The sequence below is a fragment of the Nyctereutes procyonoides genome, unplaced genomic scaffold, assembly GCF_905146905.1.
Source record: "Nyctereutes procyonoides isolate TBG_1078 unplaced genomic scaffold, NYPRO_anot_genome, whole genome shotgun sequence".
NCBI lineage: Eukaryota > Metazoa > Chordata > Mammalia > Carnivora > Canidae > Nyctereutes > Nyctereutes procyonoides.
In genome coordinates, this window is record NW_026575135.1 from 31253747 (window position 1) to 31272870 (window position 19124).

At 35.3% G+C, this 19124-nt stretch overlaps 1 pseudogene; it reads left to right on the forward strand.

Moving 5' to 3' along the window:
• The first annotated feature begins 18016 nt into the window (after positions 1–18016).
• Positions 18017–18321, forward strand: LOC129494702 (non-histone chromosomal protein HMG-14-like; annotated as a pseudogene).
• The last annotated feature ends 803 nt before the right edge of the window (positions 18322–19124 follow it).

Here is a 19124-nt window from a genome sequence, read left to right on the forward strand (position 1 = left end):
ATTGCATTTATTTATTTTTTATTTATTTATTTATTTAAAGGTGGAGGTAAAACGAGGACAAATGTCCACAAAACACACTCTAGCCAGCTTTGCAAACAAGCAATTCACTCTTTTAGCATAATACACTTAAAAACCCAGTGGGTGTATTAAATCAAAACACAAACAAAGCAGGCACTGCCGTTGCTATATGTCAAACCTTTCCCACCTCAGAACTCTGCTTCTGCTGTTTCCTAAAACATTTCTGACACCTTCAATCAAATTGATAGAGTTATTCTTCTTTCACAGCAAACAAGATCTATAACACTATGCCAGCCTTTTCTCAAGCAAGAAAAGAGACAAAAACATGTCTTCCTTCCTTAAGGAAACTGATAAAAGGGGATAAATATAGCCCCCTTCAGAAATTCTTATCTCTCTCGGTCAAAGGCTAAAGGTCTCCATGCTGCAAGCTGAGTGATAATAAACTTTTGAGAAAGGAAAGGGAATTCAAAATTAGGGTTATTTCATCTCTACACTGACTGTTGACTTAAGGAAAAATTCATGTTTTCCCTCCATTTAGACTCCCATTGTGATCAATAACCTGAATGACAAATCCCTCAGCTAATTGTCTGTTCCTTGCACTTTAAAAACAGGGTGTACTACAGTTTCTCATAAACATTTAATAAATCATTCTTTTTCTTCTTTCTACATACATGATTTATAAAGTAAACAACAAAAAGGCACATTTATAAAACAGGCCACAAAGCCTGTTGATCCACACCAGGCAATTTTTCTTGTGATGCCATTTCCAATTCTGCTGAAATGTGTTTTGGCAGGATTTATAAAGTTTTCATAAATAATATATATGCAAAATAAAATTAAATATCAACAATAGCAAATAACTCTGAGGTGCTATTGTCATAGATTTCCTGGGTGGCATTTATATGTCTCTTTTTTATATAAATGTATCACAAAAACATATACAATGACATACAAAAAAAAAAAGCTCATAATCCAGAGAAGCCTATGCCAAGCAAAAGTAACACTACAATTGCTTATCAAACACACACATACACCTGAAAGGAACAAGTTAAAAGAAAAAAAAAAAAAAAACAATGAATATATCATTGGAACAAAATCTACTTACTGCAAAGTACTTTTCAAATTAAGCTAATGTCTTTTGACAATAAGACAGCATGCTTGGCTTTAAGAATGATGCTACTAGAAATTAATAAAAGCCAGAAAGTTTATTTTAGATTAGAAGATTCACCTGAATGAGCAACACTTACAATAAAACTGTAGCAAACAGCTCTTTGTGCTAAAATTTCCAATCTTATCCACAAACCTGGGGCAAAAAAAAAAAAAAAAAAGCCGAAGTGGAAGGAAAAACAAAACACTCCACAAACTGTTTCTGGCAATCCCTGTGGGTGGTTTGGTGGTTCCACCTAGATTTTATCCATTCCTACTCATTTCTACCTAGTTACTACTCAGCACCTGATTCTCCCCATGCCTTAACACTATGGAAGTTAAAATCTTAGTCTTTTGAAATGTTAAAATGCGGGATTATGTGTTTCAATATGAAGACTTTATTATATTTTCTACCCTTTGTCAGAGAGACAGGTACGTAAGTCAAAGTTGGAGATCAATGCAAAAAAAATAGATTACTATCCATCTGGAAAGAGCAGGGATCCTAGAAATGTTGAGCATATAGAAGGTGAAACCACCCATGGGCAAATGAAAGTGATGTAGTGGATAAACCATGGTCTCCATAACCCTCTAGGATTACAAGGGTAATGTTTGCACATAGATAAATGTTAAATCATTTCACCTCTTTAAAGAAAAATGAAAAGCACATGCTTGAACTTCTTTAAAAACATAAAAACTGAACATATATCAAGTCTTACAGTCCAATTTTCAAGTCAATCTCTGTCTAAAAATGAAAGTATTCAGGAGAAAGGGATCTCTTCATGGGTTATGCAGTCTTTTTATTTTCTCACTTATCTCCACTAACCTTTTCAATACATAGTGCTTATTATCCACACTACACATAAAGTACAATTTTCTCAATTACCATAAGATTTTAATATTGATGAGGAAGCTGAAGACACAAAAATCAGACTTTAGAGTTGCACAGAAATTTATTTTATCTAAGGCATTATTTGTTAGTATATTCTTTCTTTCCTTTACCATTATTTACTTTTCAACTAAATACCTGCATCCCTATTATCAAATTTTCAACACCTATGTCTCCTTCTCACTTGCTTCCTAGTCTACTGAGAAAATGGAAGCAATCAGAAAGAACTTCCACAAGCCAGCACCACGACATCAACAAACATATACAAACCTATACCTAAACCTATTCTTCCTTACATCCTATTTTTTATGAACTATCTGTATACAGCTCCATTTGTTCACCATATACTACTCCCTCTCTATGAATCAAGAATATTATACAAGCAATTGTCCCTTTCCAGAATCATCACTTTACCCTCTTTACTAGAGCATTCCAATTTACTTCTATAAAGAGATCTATAATAAGGGATTGGCTCACGTGATTACAGAGGCTGGGAAGTCCCAAGACCTATATTTGGCAAGCTTGAGATACAATTTATCGATGATGTAAGTTCCAGTCTAAGCCTGGGTCCAAAGGCAGAAGAAGAAGGATGTCTAGGCTTAAAGATAGGCAGGCAGAAAGAGAATGAATTCTCCCTTACACAGTCTTTCTGTTCTTTTCAAGTCTTCAATGGATTGGATGAGTCCCTCCCACGTTGGAGAAAACAATCTGCTTTGCTCAGTCTACAGATTCAACTATTAATCCCATCCAAAAATATCTTCACAGACACACCCAAAATAACATTTAATCAAATATCTGGGCACCCCATGGTGCAGTCAAGTTGATACATAAAATTAACCTTCATAACCTCCTACCTGAAAAAAAATTAAACAAACTCTCCCTTGACTTTTATATTCTTCCCAACTACTTCACTCTCATTTATAGCAAAATTTCTCCTACTATGCTCCTCTGAAGCCTGTTCATTCAGCAGGCCAATATAAGACACTAATCCCTCCCTCAACCTCCTTACTCTACTTAATTTATCTCCATAGAAATTACCACCATCTGATATAAATACCTATTTTTCACCACCTACACTAGATTATAATACATCTGATGGATGCTCAGTGTTTTCAATTAATAAATATTGAAGGCACAGAGCAGTACTCATAAATATATTACAGCACATCATCGTGTTAGAGTACACTGTGTAGGTGCTCATTGTTTCAAATGAGTAAATGAATGAAAATTAAAATTCTTGAACAAGCACTGTTACCTGTAGCTTTACTCTTAAAATAAGCCAAATAGGAATACAATGACACTATAGGTTCAAAAATAACAGGTATCTGATCTCCCCAGTAGTGTCTGGAACAGATAGAACTTGAAACAATTCCAATTCACCTGGAAATTCCAGGGATCATTAGGATCCAAAAAAGGAGCAACTCCCCCTCTCCAAAGTTGAGACATAGGAGAAAACATACCAGAGCTGAGAAAGAAGACCTCTATAAGAAGCTGCCTTGTCACTGCCTAGCTAGGGGACTTCGTCAATTTTATTGTGTTCTTCCATAAGGGAGTCTTAATATCTTGACAATTGTCTTGCCCATTTTCCAATTCTCTGAGAATTTTATTTTACACTTCCCCTCCTTCCTCAATTTTTCAACAGTCTATCTCCCTACAGTGTCCCCATACGATGGCTTGACTTCAAACATCACAGGAAAAAGATGCAGGGGAGCCACCTCACCTTCTCACCACCTCATTCACAACTTGCAGAGGTGTCCACCTACCTGTCTCCCATCTGCCTCTCCTAAGTCCAAGGGGCACATATGAGCTTTTAATCTCATTTGCTCTTGCCTTCTTAAGGGCTTTATTTCTACTTTTATTTTCCCTCTACCCTGTATCACCAATTCAGCACTTTCTTTTCAATTATTTGCACCAGCATGCTAGCGTTTTCTTATGCTTCTTATCTGAAACAATAAAGCAAAACAAAACAATAACAACGCAACAACAATAGCAACAGCAGTGGCCATGAGAAGTCTTTCATTGTATAAATATATCACAATTCATTTCATTATTCCCATATCAATGCACACTTAGGCTATTTCCAGATTTTATTTCTTTGGTTTTTTTTTTATTTTTTAAAATCTGCTACAAGCGTTTCAGACATGTCTTCTGATAAACATGCATGACAGTTTTTCTAGATCAGATACTTACCAGTGATATTAATGGGACCTAGATAGTACACATCTTCAATTTTACGGATAACACCACATTGTCTCCCTAAGTAATTGTACCACCATAGCATTCCATGAACAATATAAATTGTTCCATATTCTCACCAAAGCTTATTATTACCAGATGTTTTTATGTTTGCCAATCTGCTGAGTATCAAATGGTTACTTATGTAACCAAATGACTATAATTGTTATGTCCATAATTATTAAGGAGATTGAATAACTTTTAGCTGATAGATGACTTACATTTTTCTTTCTCTGAATATGCCTGTTCAGGCCCTTTTTTCTGTGAAAATCTTTGTCTTTTTCTTATTGACCTTTTTAAGAATTCTATATATTCTGGAGACTAGTCATTTGTTGACTACAGATGTACAGACTTACAGACTTAACGATGTACACTCCCAGTCTGTGGTTTGTCTTTTATCTACAGTAACTTCTGATGAAAAATGTTTAATTAAATCCACTAAATTCTATTAATATTTTGCTTTATAGAACATGTGCTGGTATCATATCTTAGACTAAGTAAAGCATGGTGTTTAAAGTGCATGGTTTACAGAGTTTGCTGGCCTGAGTCCTGGCTCCATGTTTCACCAGCTGTACAACACTGGGTGCTAAGCCTGATATGCTTGAGTTGCCTCATCTGTAAAGTAGGGATAATCGTATAGGATTGTTGTGAGGATTAAATGTGTTAATATCTTTAACTTATTGTAACTGCACTTAACATTTTAAGTACTTAATAAGTACTAGCTATTTTTATTTAAGAAATTCTTTCTTACTCCCAGCTCATAATATATTCTCTTACATTTTCTTCTAAAAGATTTAAAGTTTGAATTTCAGACTTAAATCTTTAACCCACATAAATTTTATATTTCTATAAAGTATGAGATATAGGCTCACAAAAATACATGGACCACTTCACAGATTTGTATATCAACTCTGCTTGAGGATAGGGGCTTATTTTCTTTGCATTGTTCCAGTTTTAATATATCTAGTGCCAAAACAGGTGCTCTTGTAACATTTAATGTATTAACCTCTTACTTATTAAATTACTTATCTAGGAATCCACAACTCACCGTCAATTAGACTTCCTTCCTCCTCACTGACTGCCTCTCCTCAGTTCTCTTAATTGAAGACCCCAGCTCCTCTGATTTGACCTCAAAATGTTAAATTGCTTTAAAACTGAATCCTATACCCTCTTTTTTCTCTGTACTCTAGTGCCTGGAAACTGAGGCCAAATTACTTACAATCAAATGCCGACGTCTTCATTGAATACGTATGTAATTGAGGAAGTATTTAACTTCTCTTTGCCTCTCTTCACCATCAGTAAAATTGATATAGTAACATTTCTAACCTTGTCGGATTGTTATGAGTATTAAATAAACCAATCAATGCATGTGTATCACTCACAACAGTACTTAGTATTTGAATAGTAACTATTATCTTCTAGAGGATTTCACTAAATCCTATGATTTTAAAAGCCACCTAATTGCTGATAATTTCAAAATGTATGTATTTGGCGCTGAAATTTCCCTAAATTCAAGACTTACATAGTCAACTGCTTACTTGGCAGTTTCATTTTTTAGATGTGCTTTAGGGATCTTTAACTTTAGCATGACCAAAGCATACCTATCAGCTCAATCCAAGTATTCCACCTCAGAGAAAAATCCATTTGCTCTAACCAAAATCCTTCACACTTGATTTATTTTGGTACTTTCTTCCCACATGCAGCCCCATAAGTTCCACCTCAAAAAGGTATCCCACATCTGATCATTACTCTCTGATTCCACTTAGCAACATCTTCTCTCATCTGGACCACCATCACAAATGCTCTCCTTTACCACATTCTTGACCCTATTATGGTCTTTCTTCCATTCAGAAGGGAGATTAAGTCAATCCAATTCAATTTAAGTCCAATCACTACCCCTCAGTTTCTTTAAAATCATCCTGTAGCTCCCCATAACAAACACAATAAAATACAAGCTCCTTCCCATTGAATACAGGGTTGTAAGTAATCTGGCCCCAGATTACTTCTCCAGGCTCCTCTTCCTGCACTCACTCACAGTCACTATGCTCCAGCCACATGCCTTCTTTCTGGATCTTAAATATGTAAACTCATTCTTATCTTAGGGCGTTCACTTTCAGCTTAGAACGAGTTAACCCCAGGTCTTCACATAGCTGTCTCCTCATCATTCAGGTCCCAACTGAAAAGGTCACCTCATCTGAGGTACCTTCCTTGGCCACCCCAGTTAAAATTTCCCCTCCTCTGATGGACTATCATTTTATTTTATTCATTGTTCTTATTGGCTTTAAATTTGTTAGATTTCTGTCTCCTACTGAAAGTAAGCTGTTTGAGGAGAGCAGCATTGTATCATTTTCATACTCCCTAGAACAGTGCTTGACACACACACAATCAGATCTCAATACCTAATTATTAGCTGACTCCCAGATATTGTTCTAAGACCTTTATATGCAGCACTTCATTTCATTCCTCATGGGAAATATATAATTTCCATCTTATAAATGACAAAACCTAGACAAAGTGGCAAAAGTGAAATTCAAAATTACCTCTTGTTTGCCATTTTATGCCCTATTGCTTAGTACATGGCTGGATGTTAAGTAAATATTTGTTTAAAGGAGAGATGTATAAAAACATCAAAAAAATACAAAAGAATTTAAAAAAGAAAGAAAGAAAGAAAGAAAGAAAAGAAAGAAAGAAAGAAAGAAAGAAAGAAGCTAAAGAGTACTATTTTTAGACTCCCATGCTATTAAGTGAAATTTAGAAAGCCAAAATTGGTTTCAGAATTCACACCCCAATAGGACCAATAGGAAAAGTTGGTGTTGCTACTTCCTGCAAAGTGCCTCGGGATACAATGGTTGTGAAAAATGCTATAAAAATGTAAAGTTGTTCTTCACACCTTAACTTAGTGCTATTGTCTCTGCTTGTCAAGTTGCAGCATATACAAGACCACAAAGCTTTATGTCATTCAAGTTTAGAAAATTATAAATATTATTTGTCAGAGAAAAATAAAGGAGACTTTCAGAAAATCAAAATTCAGAGATCCTATCTGTTATGTCCTGTGTATTCATATGTCAGTAAGCCACATGGTATCTGATCTCTATGGCAGGAGGTGACTTATGTTTGTCCAGTATCTGATCCCATCAGGAGTACAAATAATATAGGAAGAAGCTGCTATGCTATAAGGTCCAGGAAAAGGAGGTCTCCTGAAGAAGACATAGAGGGCATTGCTGCCCTTAAGGACAGAGATCTGCCTAGCTTATAGGAGGCTTACTTTTATTTTTATAATTTTTAAATGTTTTCTTTTATTTTTTTTAAATTTATTAAATAATTAAATTATTTAAATTAAATTATTTAATTTAACTTAAATAATCTAAATTTATTAAATAATTAAAATTATTTAAATGTTAACTAACATATGGTATATTACTAGTTTCAGGGGTAGAATTTAGTGATTCATCCATTGCATTAACAGCCAGTGCTCATTACACCAAGTGCCCTCCTTAAGGCCCATCACCCAGTTACCCCATCCCCTACTCACCTCCCCTCTAGCAACCCTCAGTTTGTTCCCTATAGTTAAGAGTCTCTTATGGTTTGCTTCCCTCTCTGTTTTTATCTTATTTTATTTTTCTTTCCTTCCCTTATGCTCATCTTTTGTTTCTTAAACTCCACATATGAATGAAATCATGTGATATTTGTCTTTCTCTGACTTATTTCGCTTAGCATAATACACTCTAGTCCTAACCATGTCCATGGAAATGGCAAGATTTCATTCTTTTAAATGTTTTTTAATATGGTTACAAATTTTTTTTAATTTTATAAATTATAACATATGAAATCATCTTCCTAAATCAATAGTTCTGGAATTCTAAGCCTAGAAGGCTACTAAACCTCCTAGGAAATGGAATTGAGTCTCTCAACTGCCTTTAGGTGTGATTGGTTGCCAAAATATATAGGGTAACTCAACCCTTAGGTCAATGGCTGCTTTTTTATTACTATGGCTGCTTATTGAGCCAGGAGTAATGAAAAATGGACTAGTATAGGGGAAACAAGAAGAGGTAAAACAGAGTAATGGATAAAACACACTGATTGTTGGCAACAGAGGGTTTGATCTCTACCTAAAGTCTGCCCTTCATAGCATCATGGCTCAACCCAGATTCCCTCAGATCTCTTTAGTGTTCCTGTGCACTCTCCCCAGACTTATGGTGGTTTTGTCTCCAACTTGTCCACACAGGTGACTTTTCTTTTTTGGGCTTCCCTCAGGCTACTGAAGACTGTTGTCCCTAAACACAGAGCTTCATAAGTGCCTGGGAGTTTATATCCTCCTTTCTCCTAAATGCTGGGACAGCCCTCACCAAGGGAAGACAATGAGTGGCTGAGGAATGCAGTCTTCCATGCCTCAGGTTGGGATAAACCCTGGGGCATGATGGGATCAGGCTGAAGTCATTTTCTGTGAGTCCTTGTCTGAATTCATATTTCTTTCTTCCCCTGCTCAGTCCTGCTTTCGTCACTCTCTTTGGTTTCTCCTGGGAGTATTACCTTAATATATCATTTGCATTTGAATCCTTATATAAGGATCTGCTTCTGGGAAACCCAACCTAAGACAAGCTCAAGGTTACCTCAAAGATTTCTGTTGGGAACTTAATGAAATATTATTATACCTAGGAATGCCACTGACCACATAACAGGCCTTTGATAAATGGCAACTACTATCTTTTCTTTAAGAAGGGAACTGAAAGTCTTCTTGCCTTTGTAGCCTTTTACAGATCTAATTTGGGGTCCACATGATGAAATGTATCAGATAAATGTAGTTCTTGTCTAGCCAAAGTAACAGTTTCTGCTCCTCTCTGATCAGGCCCCTTATTGCAGATAACATTCTTCTTTGCCCTCCTGCCTACAAAATAGATAGATAGATAGATAGATAGATAGATAGATAGATAGATAGATAACAAATAACTGCTTAGAAGGTGTGCAATAAATTTAGGAGATGGTTTTGGAGCTGTTTATCTGAATTTTTCATTTATATTTGCCACTTACTAACTTAGCTATTTGATTGCACATCAATTGCTTAACCTCTCCAAGTCTTGGGCTCTTCATCTGTAAAAGGCAGGGAAAAAGTCCCACCAATTTTGCAGAGTTGTGAAGATTACTTTTATTGGGTCAGAGATAGCTCGGTATGTTAGTTAAGAGCAAGGATGGGAGAGTAAGACTGTCTGAGCTCTGAGCTCCGCCTCTTGCTAACTGTAGTAGTCAGGTTTCTCCAGAGAAACCAAAATAACGGGAGCTAGCTAGTTGATGGATGGATGGATAGATAGATAAATAGATGATAGATAGATAGATAGATGATAGATAGATAGATAGATAGATAGATAGATAGATAGATGATAGATATGAGCAGTTGGATCATGCAACTATGGAGTCTGAGAACCCAGACCCACATAACGGTGTAGGTTCCTATCTGAGTCCAAGTCTGAAGATTTAAGAAGACTGATGTTGCAGCTCATAGATAGGAGGAGAAAGAATTCTTTCTTACCTAGCCTTTTATTCTATCCAGGCTTTCAGCAAATGAGATAAGATCCATCCTTGGCATATAGTAAGTACTCAGTAAATGTTAGTAAAATTGCCTCTCTAGCAGAGAGTAGAAATTCATAAAATATAAGGTCCCTTCTCCTTGAAGCAGAGAATGAACCAAGACAACTATAAATGTGAAAACTCTCTTACAGACACCTTGAAGAGAATGATGACCAGAATTTTTATTTTCTCTTTGACTACAGAACAAGAATAGTAGGTCTTCTCTTAAAGCAGAACATGATACATAAGTATCACTCGATGTTGAAATGGTTGAGAAGTTTATAGAATGTCCTATTTTGGAAGGCCTTTAAGAAATACCATCAAGTCAGTCTGGAATAGCTGGAGTCTGATTTTTCCTAAAGGTAGGAAAAAGAAGGAAATTAAAATCTCTCCCTCCACCTGTCTCCTTCTGTTAATTTCATCTTCTTCAGTTTCCAGAGAATTATAAGCAAAAATAATAGAATTCTATGTCCCTAACCATGATTTTCCTTCTCTGTGAGATTAGCATTTTTTGAAATAAGTCATGAAACTTCTTTTTTTTTTTTTTCTCAAATCAGAGGGTTATCCCTGCCTACCACCTATGAATAGAGCAAACAACACTTTAGGTTATTGCTCCAGTGCTTGCTATCACAGACACCTCCTACAGGTGCTGCATCCTCTGTAACAAGGTGGTTCTTCAGGGATTTTATAATAGTTTTGTGTGATTGCAAACCACTGTCTGGATCTCTATCCTGAGATGTCTGAAAATGTCCTTATCTCATATGTACTTTGATGTGATATACTGATGCAATTTAAAGATTTTAAAATCATAAAATGGTATTGTTGCAAGGATAGTAAAACAGGCTTTCATTTAGAAGAGGCTCCCACTAGCAAATATGTCACAATTTGAACATCAAAGCAAATAATGATGCAAACAACTTTCAAACCACTGAATGAAACAGGAAATCAAAAATCTGTAATTAACTTATATCCTAATCTTTAAAACAACTTTTTAAGATATTATTATCCCAAACTTATACATGGGATAATTGAGCTCTACCAAGTGACAGTCTTTATCTTTCCTTCTATTTTTTAGAAATATCTCGAACTTTTTTTTAAAGATTTTATTTATTTATTCATGAGAGAGAGAGGGAGAGGCAGAGACACAGACAGAGGGAGAAGCAGGCTCCATGCAGGGAGCCCAATGTGGGAATCTATCCCAGGACCCCAAGATCACGCCCTGAGCCAAAGGGAGACGTTCAACCACTGAGCCACCCAAGCGTCTCAAGAAATATTTCAAACTTAGAGAAAAATTTTAAGTGTGGTATAAAATTGTAAGTATAAGTAAAAAAACTGTTTTCCTCCTGAGCTATTAAGAACTGTTGACCTAACGTCCCATCACATCCAAATGCTTTAAAACAAGGACATTTTCATACATAAACACAATATAACCATCAATATCTGTGGATCCATTAGGCAAGTAACGAGAAGCATCTGCACACAATAGACATTCAGTTAATATTTCTAAATTGCATCTGAAGATAGGTAAGATGTAAATAGATCCATTCCGAAGCTTAGGTGTAATGAATGAATATCCTAAGAACAGTGATTTTAAAAAACATTTCAAAAAGACTTGTTCATTGATTTACAGGAACATATATAAATGGGAAGTCTACGCAGTAAATTTGCATATGAATATTTCATTCATTAAACCTCCAAATCAATGTCTAACTTCACAAATATAAAGATGTAGAAGTAAAGATATGACAATAATGATACATGTTGCCATTTATTTTATAGACTGCTCTATACATATAAGTACACATATAGTCTAAATATAAGCAATAATAAGTTGTGACTATGTTATTGTCCAAAATAAGTAGAATGTAAAAACCTTAACATTCCTGGACATTTAATAGATCCTTCCACATTTATAAATTTGATTAATATCATACATGTCTTAACTTAGCAATATTTTTGTTTCGTCTGGGTTTTGTTATAAACTATATCAAAACATTTGATAATAATTAATGAAGACTTCAATCTATAGAAAAAATTTTTGAATTTCCACCCAACTATACACTGCCAATTAAACTTCTGTAATATTTCAGAGATACAGAAACAGTTGCACAATTCCATGCCCATGAAAATTCCTACTGGGCATGAGCAAAAGCAATTTTTCAGGCCCTTATAACCTCATTATTCTTTAATATTTAAATTTGTACTCAGTGAATTTCCTGTATCCAAGTGTCAGCTTCATTCATGTCAATAGTGCTGGATGCTACTTTATTTCAAACATAACAGGGTTCCTTACTGATATTCAACAAAATCCTCTACAGCATTTGTCTGATAACTTATTTCTTATAAAAGCTTTTTTTTTAACTAGACTAGTTTCCATTCTTAGACATCACACATTCTGAAAACCCACAAAATCCAAAGTATACATGCACATACCACACAGCGGGTGAAGGGAAAGAGAGAAAGGAGGTGGTGGTGAGAGTCAGAACTGCAATGCCCAAGGGAAGGCTATGAGTAGAAAGCTATAAACAACTCTGAAGTGAGAAACAGAGATCCAACTCTAGAATCATAGTTTCTCAAAGGATCCTCAAAATTTACCATGAGGAATGTTATATATGGAGCCCTTTGCAAATCCTTGAAACAGAATGGAGAGTAGATAACAAAAACAAAAGGAAGGAGAGATGCACTGGAAAACAAAGAAAAATTCTATAAGCACAATTAATTTACTAGATTTTTTTTAAAAAAAAGTCAACACAATCTGTAAAGCAAATCTGTAAGAAATAAATTCTAAGTCAAAATCAGAATAAATCTGCAAATTTATCTAATCTGAGAAGTGTGAATTGCACTTTAAAAGTCACATAACCTCTCTTAAATATCTATGCATGTGTATTTTAATTTCCTATATTATTTCCAACAATTAGTACTTGGAGACAGAATGGTCTAGATCAGTACGGTCTTTAAATACAGTTTGAGCTGCACCTATAATTTTAAATTTCTATTAGATACATTGAAAGAAAGCAAAATAAGCTAGTGAAATTAATAATGATAATATATTTTATTTAACCCAATATATCCAAAATAATACCACTTCAACAAATATCAACATAAAAATTGAGATATTTTCTATTTTTTTTATTATTATCACTAACACTTTAAAATCCAGTATGTGTTTTGCACTTAGAGTCAGCATATCTCAATTGTACAGTAACCATATTAGTGAAGTAGAATAAAGATAATATGGATTTTTGGTGCTGACGGCCTGATTTTTTTTTAGGACTTTATTTTTTAGAATGGTTTTAGGTTGACAACAAAACGAGACAAAGGTACAGAGATTTCTCATTAACCCTACCTCCACACATGCATAGCCTCCCCATTATCAACATTTCTCAACAAAATGTTTTTTTGTTTTTGTTTTTGTTTTTACCAAAGATGCACCTACATCAACACATCATAATCACTCCAAGTCCATGGTTTACCTCAGGTTTCACTCTTGGCATTGTACATTCTATGGGTTTAAAGAAAAGTAAAATGATATATATCCATCATTATAATATCATACAGAGTATTTTCACTGCCCTAAAAATCCTCTGTGCTCTGCATATTCATCTCTCTCCATCCCCAAAATCTGGCCAACCACTAATCTTTTTATTGTCTTCATAGTTTTGCCTTTTCTAAAATGTCAAATAGTTGGAATTATGCAATGTGTAGCCTTTTCAGATTGAGTTCTTTTACTTAATAATATGCATTTAAGTTTCCTCCATGTTTTTTTCATAGCTTGATAGCTCATTTCTTTTTAGCACTGAATAATATTCCATTGTCTGGATGTACCAGTTTATTTCTGCATTCAGTTACTGAAAGATGTCTTGGTCACTTCCATGATTTGTCAATTGTGCCATAAACGCTTACATGCAGATTTTTGTGTAGACATAAGTTTTCAATGCCTTTGGGTGAATACCAAGGAGCACAATTGCTGAATCATATGGTAAGTATATGTTTAGTTTTTTTTAAGATTTTATTTATTTATTCATGAGAGAAACAGAGAGAGAGAGAGAGGCAGAGACATAGGCAGAGGGAGGGGCAGGCTCTCTATGGGTTGCCTGATGCGGGACTTGATCCCAGGATCCCTGGCTTACAACCTGAGCCAAAGGCAAACGCTCAACCACTGAGCCACCCAGACATCCCTATGTTTAGTTCTTTTAAGAAACTGCCAAACTATCTCCCAAAGTGGCAGTACCATTTTGTATTCCTACCAGCAATAAATGAGAATTCTTGTTGCTCTGCATCCTTGTCAGCATTTGGTGCCAGTGTTCTGATTTTTGATCATTCTAAAAGGTATGTGGTGGTATCTCATTATTGTTTTAATTTGTCTTTCCCTGCGTATATGATGTTCAGCATCTTTTCATGTGCTTATTTGCCATCTGTGTCTCCTTTTTAGTGAAGAGTCTGTTAAGGTCTTTGGTCAATTTTTTAATTGTTTTTTTTTATTTTATTATTGAGTTTTAAGAGCTCTTTGTATATTTTACTTAGCAGTCCTTTATGAGATGTTTCTTTTGCAAATATTTCTCCCAGTCTGTAATTTGTCTTCAAATTCTCTTGGTATTGTTTTTTTGCAGAGCAGAAGTTTGTTATTTTAATAAAGTCAAGCTTATCAACTATTTCTTTCATGGGTCATATATTTAGTGTTGTATCTAAAAAGGCATCACCATACTCAAGGTCATCTAGATTTTCTTCATTATTATCCACTAGGAGTTTTATAGTTTTGCAGCCTCAATCTTTTGTAAAGTGGTAGCATTAATTGTGATTCCCAATCAAGTATGCTGATGTCTCTAAAGGGAAAGACACACAACCAGATATTATTTTATTTTATTATCTTTTTTCAAAACTTAGACATTAACTTTTTTCTTCAGTGTTCTCATCTAAACATGATGCAAAGACTGATGTACAAATGAATAAGCAAGGGAATAAAGGAGTATCAGAAACATTGATGCTTTTCACAGCAGGCCAACATTTTCTGCTTCATAGTCAATGTACTTTATGCAGCAGTCGAGTTTGGTGCATTATTTACAATTATCTCTTGTTTCTAGTCATTAAGACATCTTCCTTTTTTTCATTTTCTATGACTGTAGTTGCTAATCTACATGACCATACTCTAGTGTTTCATTTTCTTATTGTCGTTTATTGTAAATCTTTCTCTTTTTCTCTCTCTTTCTTTGACCCTTCTGTAATCACCCCACCAGGGTAAACATTTCACTAAATCTGATCTCATTATGGCCAACAATATATTTTTCAATAAAGTGACATGATAAAAATTTCTTATTATAATTAATTATTTTTAATATATTCTAGAAGTTAAGCCATTTTGATAAATAGATCCGTGGAGATTTCTCAAGACAAATCCATCTTATACTAAATGCCAATTTTTAATAAATAGGGGTAATAAGCATCTGAAGAAGAGCAAGTCAAGTAACAGAAATGCAGTATATAATACAAATTAAGGCACTTGTGTTAATAGTAATATACATTATAATAATTTATGTTTGTATTTTGAAAGTAACAATTGTTATCATGGGTAAAAAAAAATCTACATGTTCTTTAGGTATCTACCTATGATCTATGATACCATAATACTGTATGATCAACTTATAACAAAAGTTTGTATCTCATTGAATATAACTTAAAATCTATAAGATAGGGCCTCTATTATTTTGTAGCAATGTGCTAACCATATTAAATATGTGATCTTTAAAATTCATTTAGCAAGGCCCTTAGACTGCAACTCAAACCTAAACATTTTTGAGACCTCCAAAAATTGTTATTTAAAAATTACTGGGGTTATCCATCAATGTACAAAGAGATCTCAGTTTTTCTTTATGGAAGGAAACACAAATCATTTGTTGTTAAGGGGGGAGCTCTTGAATGAGCCATAATTCTGCAAACATAAAACCAGCACACACATATTTTCTTTAGAGAAAAAATGTAAAATATTCACTGCCATGAATTCTATTTGGCAATGTAAATTGCCCTGCATAAAAACTGTGTTTCTGCAAACTGTATTCCTGGGCTGTGTGTAGATTAAAAAAAAATACTATTGCTTATTGGAATTGTGCATGTTCTTGAGTAGCTGAAATAGGAAATGTGAAGGTGAGATAGAACTAGAGAAAAGCATACAGATATGGTTTTCCCCTTGAGCTACTGTTAGTTGACTTAAAAAAGTATGTGATCAGACTCAACTGCTGATGTTCTATACATGATGTCATTTAGAGAGAATAATCTGAATGCACTAATATTATTATCTCATTTGGGCCATTAAGTAAGACTACATCCATTTTGGTTAAAACAGACATTTTCAAACATGATTTGATATTACTATTGTCAGTCAACCTGGGAAGAGGAAAATTCTAGGGGCAGAAAATGAGGAGTGGAAAGACCTCAGGCTGATATGAGAATAGAATATTTTCATCTCCTTGGAATATGTGGTTCTTGGACATAGAACAGTCACTCTCAAGGGCATTCTCTTTGGAGAGGGTAAAATGGTCCTTACTACCTTCATGGCAGCCAGTTGATTTATAAGCAACAAAATACTCATCAGACCCTCCCGAAAAATGTTCCTGTGAACTATAAGAATAGCTATATTAAAGAATACTCTTAAATTCACATCATCATTACTTCCTTCTACCAGGTCCAAAACTTTGTCAAAAACTGCAGCCAAATCTTGCTCTGAGAGTGCTCTTTTTATGTTTGGAATGCAGTTCCAAAGGGACTTCTCCCTCACAGAGCACCTCCCAGAACAAGAATGGCAGCAGCAGCCATCAGCAGAGCTTTGTGTGTTGAGTACCATTTTCAAGAGGTCTTGCAGGAGCAATGGCACCTCACCTTACTAAAAGGTCTTACTTTAAATTCATTTCCTTCTCCAAGGATATTCAAACCTGCCTGGCAAGACTAGAACACTTCCTTAAAGGCTGACATTCTTCCCTCAGAGACTATTTCACATCTTCTTTTCTCTTCCTCAGACCCTCCCAAACCCCTCTTCCTCCCTGCTCACTCTTAAATAATAACCTTACCTTGTACTCCACTGAGATAATGGAAATAATCAGATGGAACTGTCTTCACTCTCCTGCAAAATGAATCTACAGCCTGTTTTCTCTTCTCCTACAAGGGAAGACCAATCCCTATTTATCAAATGCCAGGCAAAGCAACTGTATTCTATAGACATCCTCTCTTGCTCTCTCAAAGATTTCACTCTCGCAATGATTCCCTCACTCTCCATGAATTTATTCTCTAAGGGTTATTAATATTGGCAAATATACAGGGTTTTTTTTATCTAACATTTAGAAAAAAACAAACAAATCCAAAAAAACCTTGCGGACTTTTCATGTACTGCCAATGAATATCTCTTTCTTTTCTTTACTTCCTTCAACAGCCAAACATCTCAAAATTCTTGTCTATATCCACCTCCTTAGCTCCTATCTTATCTTCAACTCACCTCAATTGGATTTTCACTCCTATACATCAATGACTCCAATGAAGTAGTTCATCAGGATCTTGTCAGTGATCCCCATGCTGCCAATTTTATAATCCTTTCTCTGTCTCCTCTTACTTCACTTCTTAGCTGTACATTCACTCTTAACTCTTTAAAACCCTTTTTTCTTGAATTCCAGAACATCATACATTATTTCATTTCTTTCCCACCCTCACTGATTCTCAATATTCTTTTTTTTTCTCTCTCTCTCTTCTGTAGCCAACTTCTAAATGTTAGAGTATTCTGGGATTGATTCTATAACCTCTTCCTTTATCTCTCATTCATATTCCTCAATAACTCGTTCACATTCATTCCTCTAAATACCATATATATTTTCATAACTCTCAAATTTAAATCCCCCATCCTCTCTAAAGCTTGGATTTCAGACTGTATATCTAACTACTTGACATCTTCAATAGTAAAAGTGGTATTAAAAAAAAAAAAAAAAAAACAGAACTCATGCTCTGTACTATACCACCCCGCCACTGCCAACAAAATTTTATCCCTTTCTCATGTCATTTAGTACTACTAAATAACCAAGAAAATAGCAATACTAGGCAGCAGCTCGGGCGGCGGGAGGGGCGGGAGGAGCGCAGCGGCCCAGGCAGCCCAGCTGCACGGAGGCACCCGGCAGGCGCCCGCCCCGCCGCACGATGCCCGGGAGGAAGGTCAGCTCGGCCGAGGGCGCGGCCAAGGAGGAGCCCAAGAGGAGGTCGGCGAGGTTGTCCGCTAAACCTGCTCCCGCAAAAGTGGGAACGAAGCCAAAAAGGCGGCAGGAAAGGATAAATCTTCAGACAAAAAAGTGCAAACAAAGTGGAAAGGGGGAGCAAAGGGAAAACAGGCTGAAGTGGCTAACCAAGAAACGAAAGAGGACTTACCTGCAGAAAACGGAGAAACCAAGGACGAGGAGAGTCCAGCCTCCGATGAAGCGGGAGAGAAAGAAGCCAAGTCTGATTAATACCATATACCACGCCTTATCCGTGGTCCCTGTCTCCCTTCTTGTACAATCCAGAGGAATATTTTTACCAACTATTTTGAAAATGCAAGTTTTTTAGTAGCTCTAGAAACATTTTTAAGAAGGAGGAAATGGGAATCCCACCTCATCCCATTTTTTAAGTGTAAATGCTTTTTTTTAAGAGGTGAAATCATTTGCTGGTTGTTTATTTTTTGGTACAACCAGAAAATAGTGGGATATTGAATGTGGGAGGCTTTGATTGTCTTGGGTGTCAGCTCAACATTCCATAGACGGGGTAGTTTTTATATCCTATAATACCAAGCATACTAAATGGCAATTTGGAGTCAGTCGTGCATTTAATATGTCTTGAACATTTTAAATTTCTTCTATTCCCATGTTGTTTTTGGTAGAATTGTTTCCTAAAGAAAACCACTCCTAGATCTTGGCTCTCCTTGTCAGAATTCTTGTGCACTCTGTAACATCTTGGTTGTGGTAGTCCAGTTTTTCTAGTAACTGTTAATGTGCTGTGCAAGATTGAAAATTTGAATATGTAGTGTATATGATATTAAATTGTGAATTAATGGGACTTAACAAAGTAACAGTGTATCAACATTTGAAGATATTGGTACTTGATATACTGTTAAGGAAAATTTGCCTCCAAATTTTAAGCTGGAAGGTCACTGGAATAACTTTTAGAAAAGGATCACAACTACATGATGTTTTAGATTTTCGGTACGTATGTTAAGAATTGTGTACAAATTGAAATGTCTGTACTGATCCTCAGAACAACCAATAAAAAATTATGA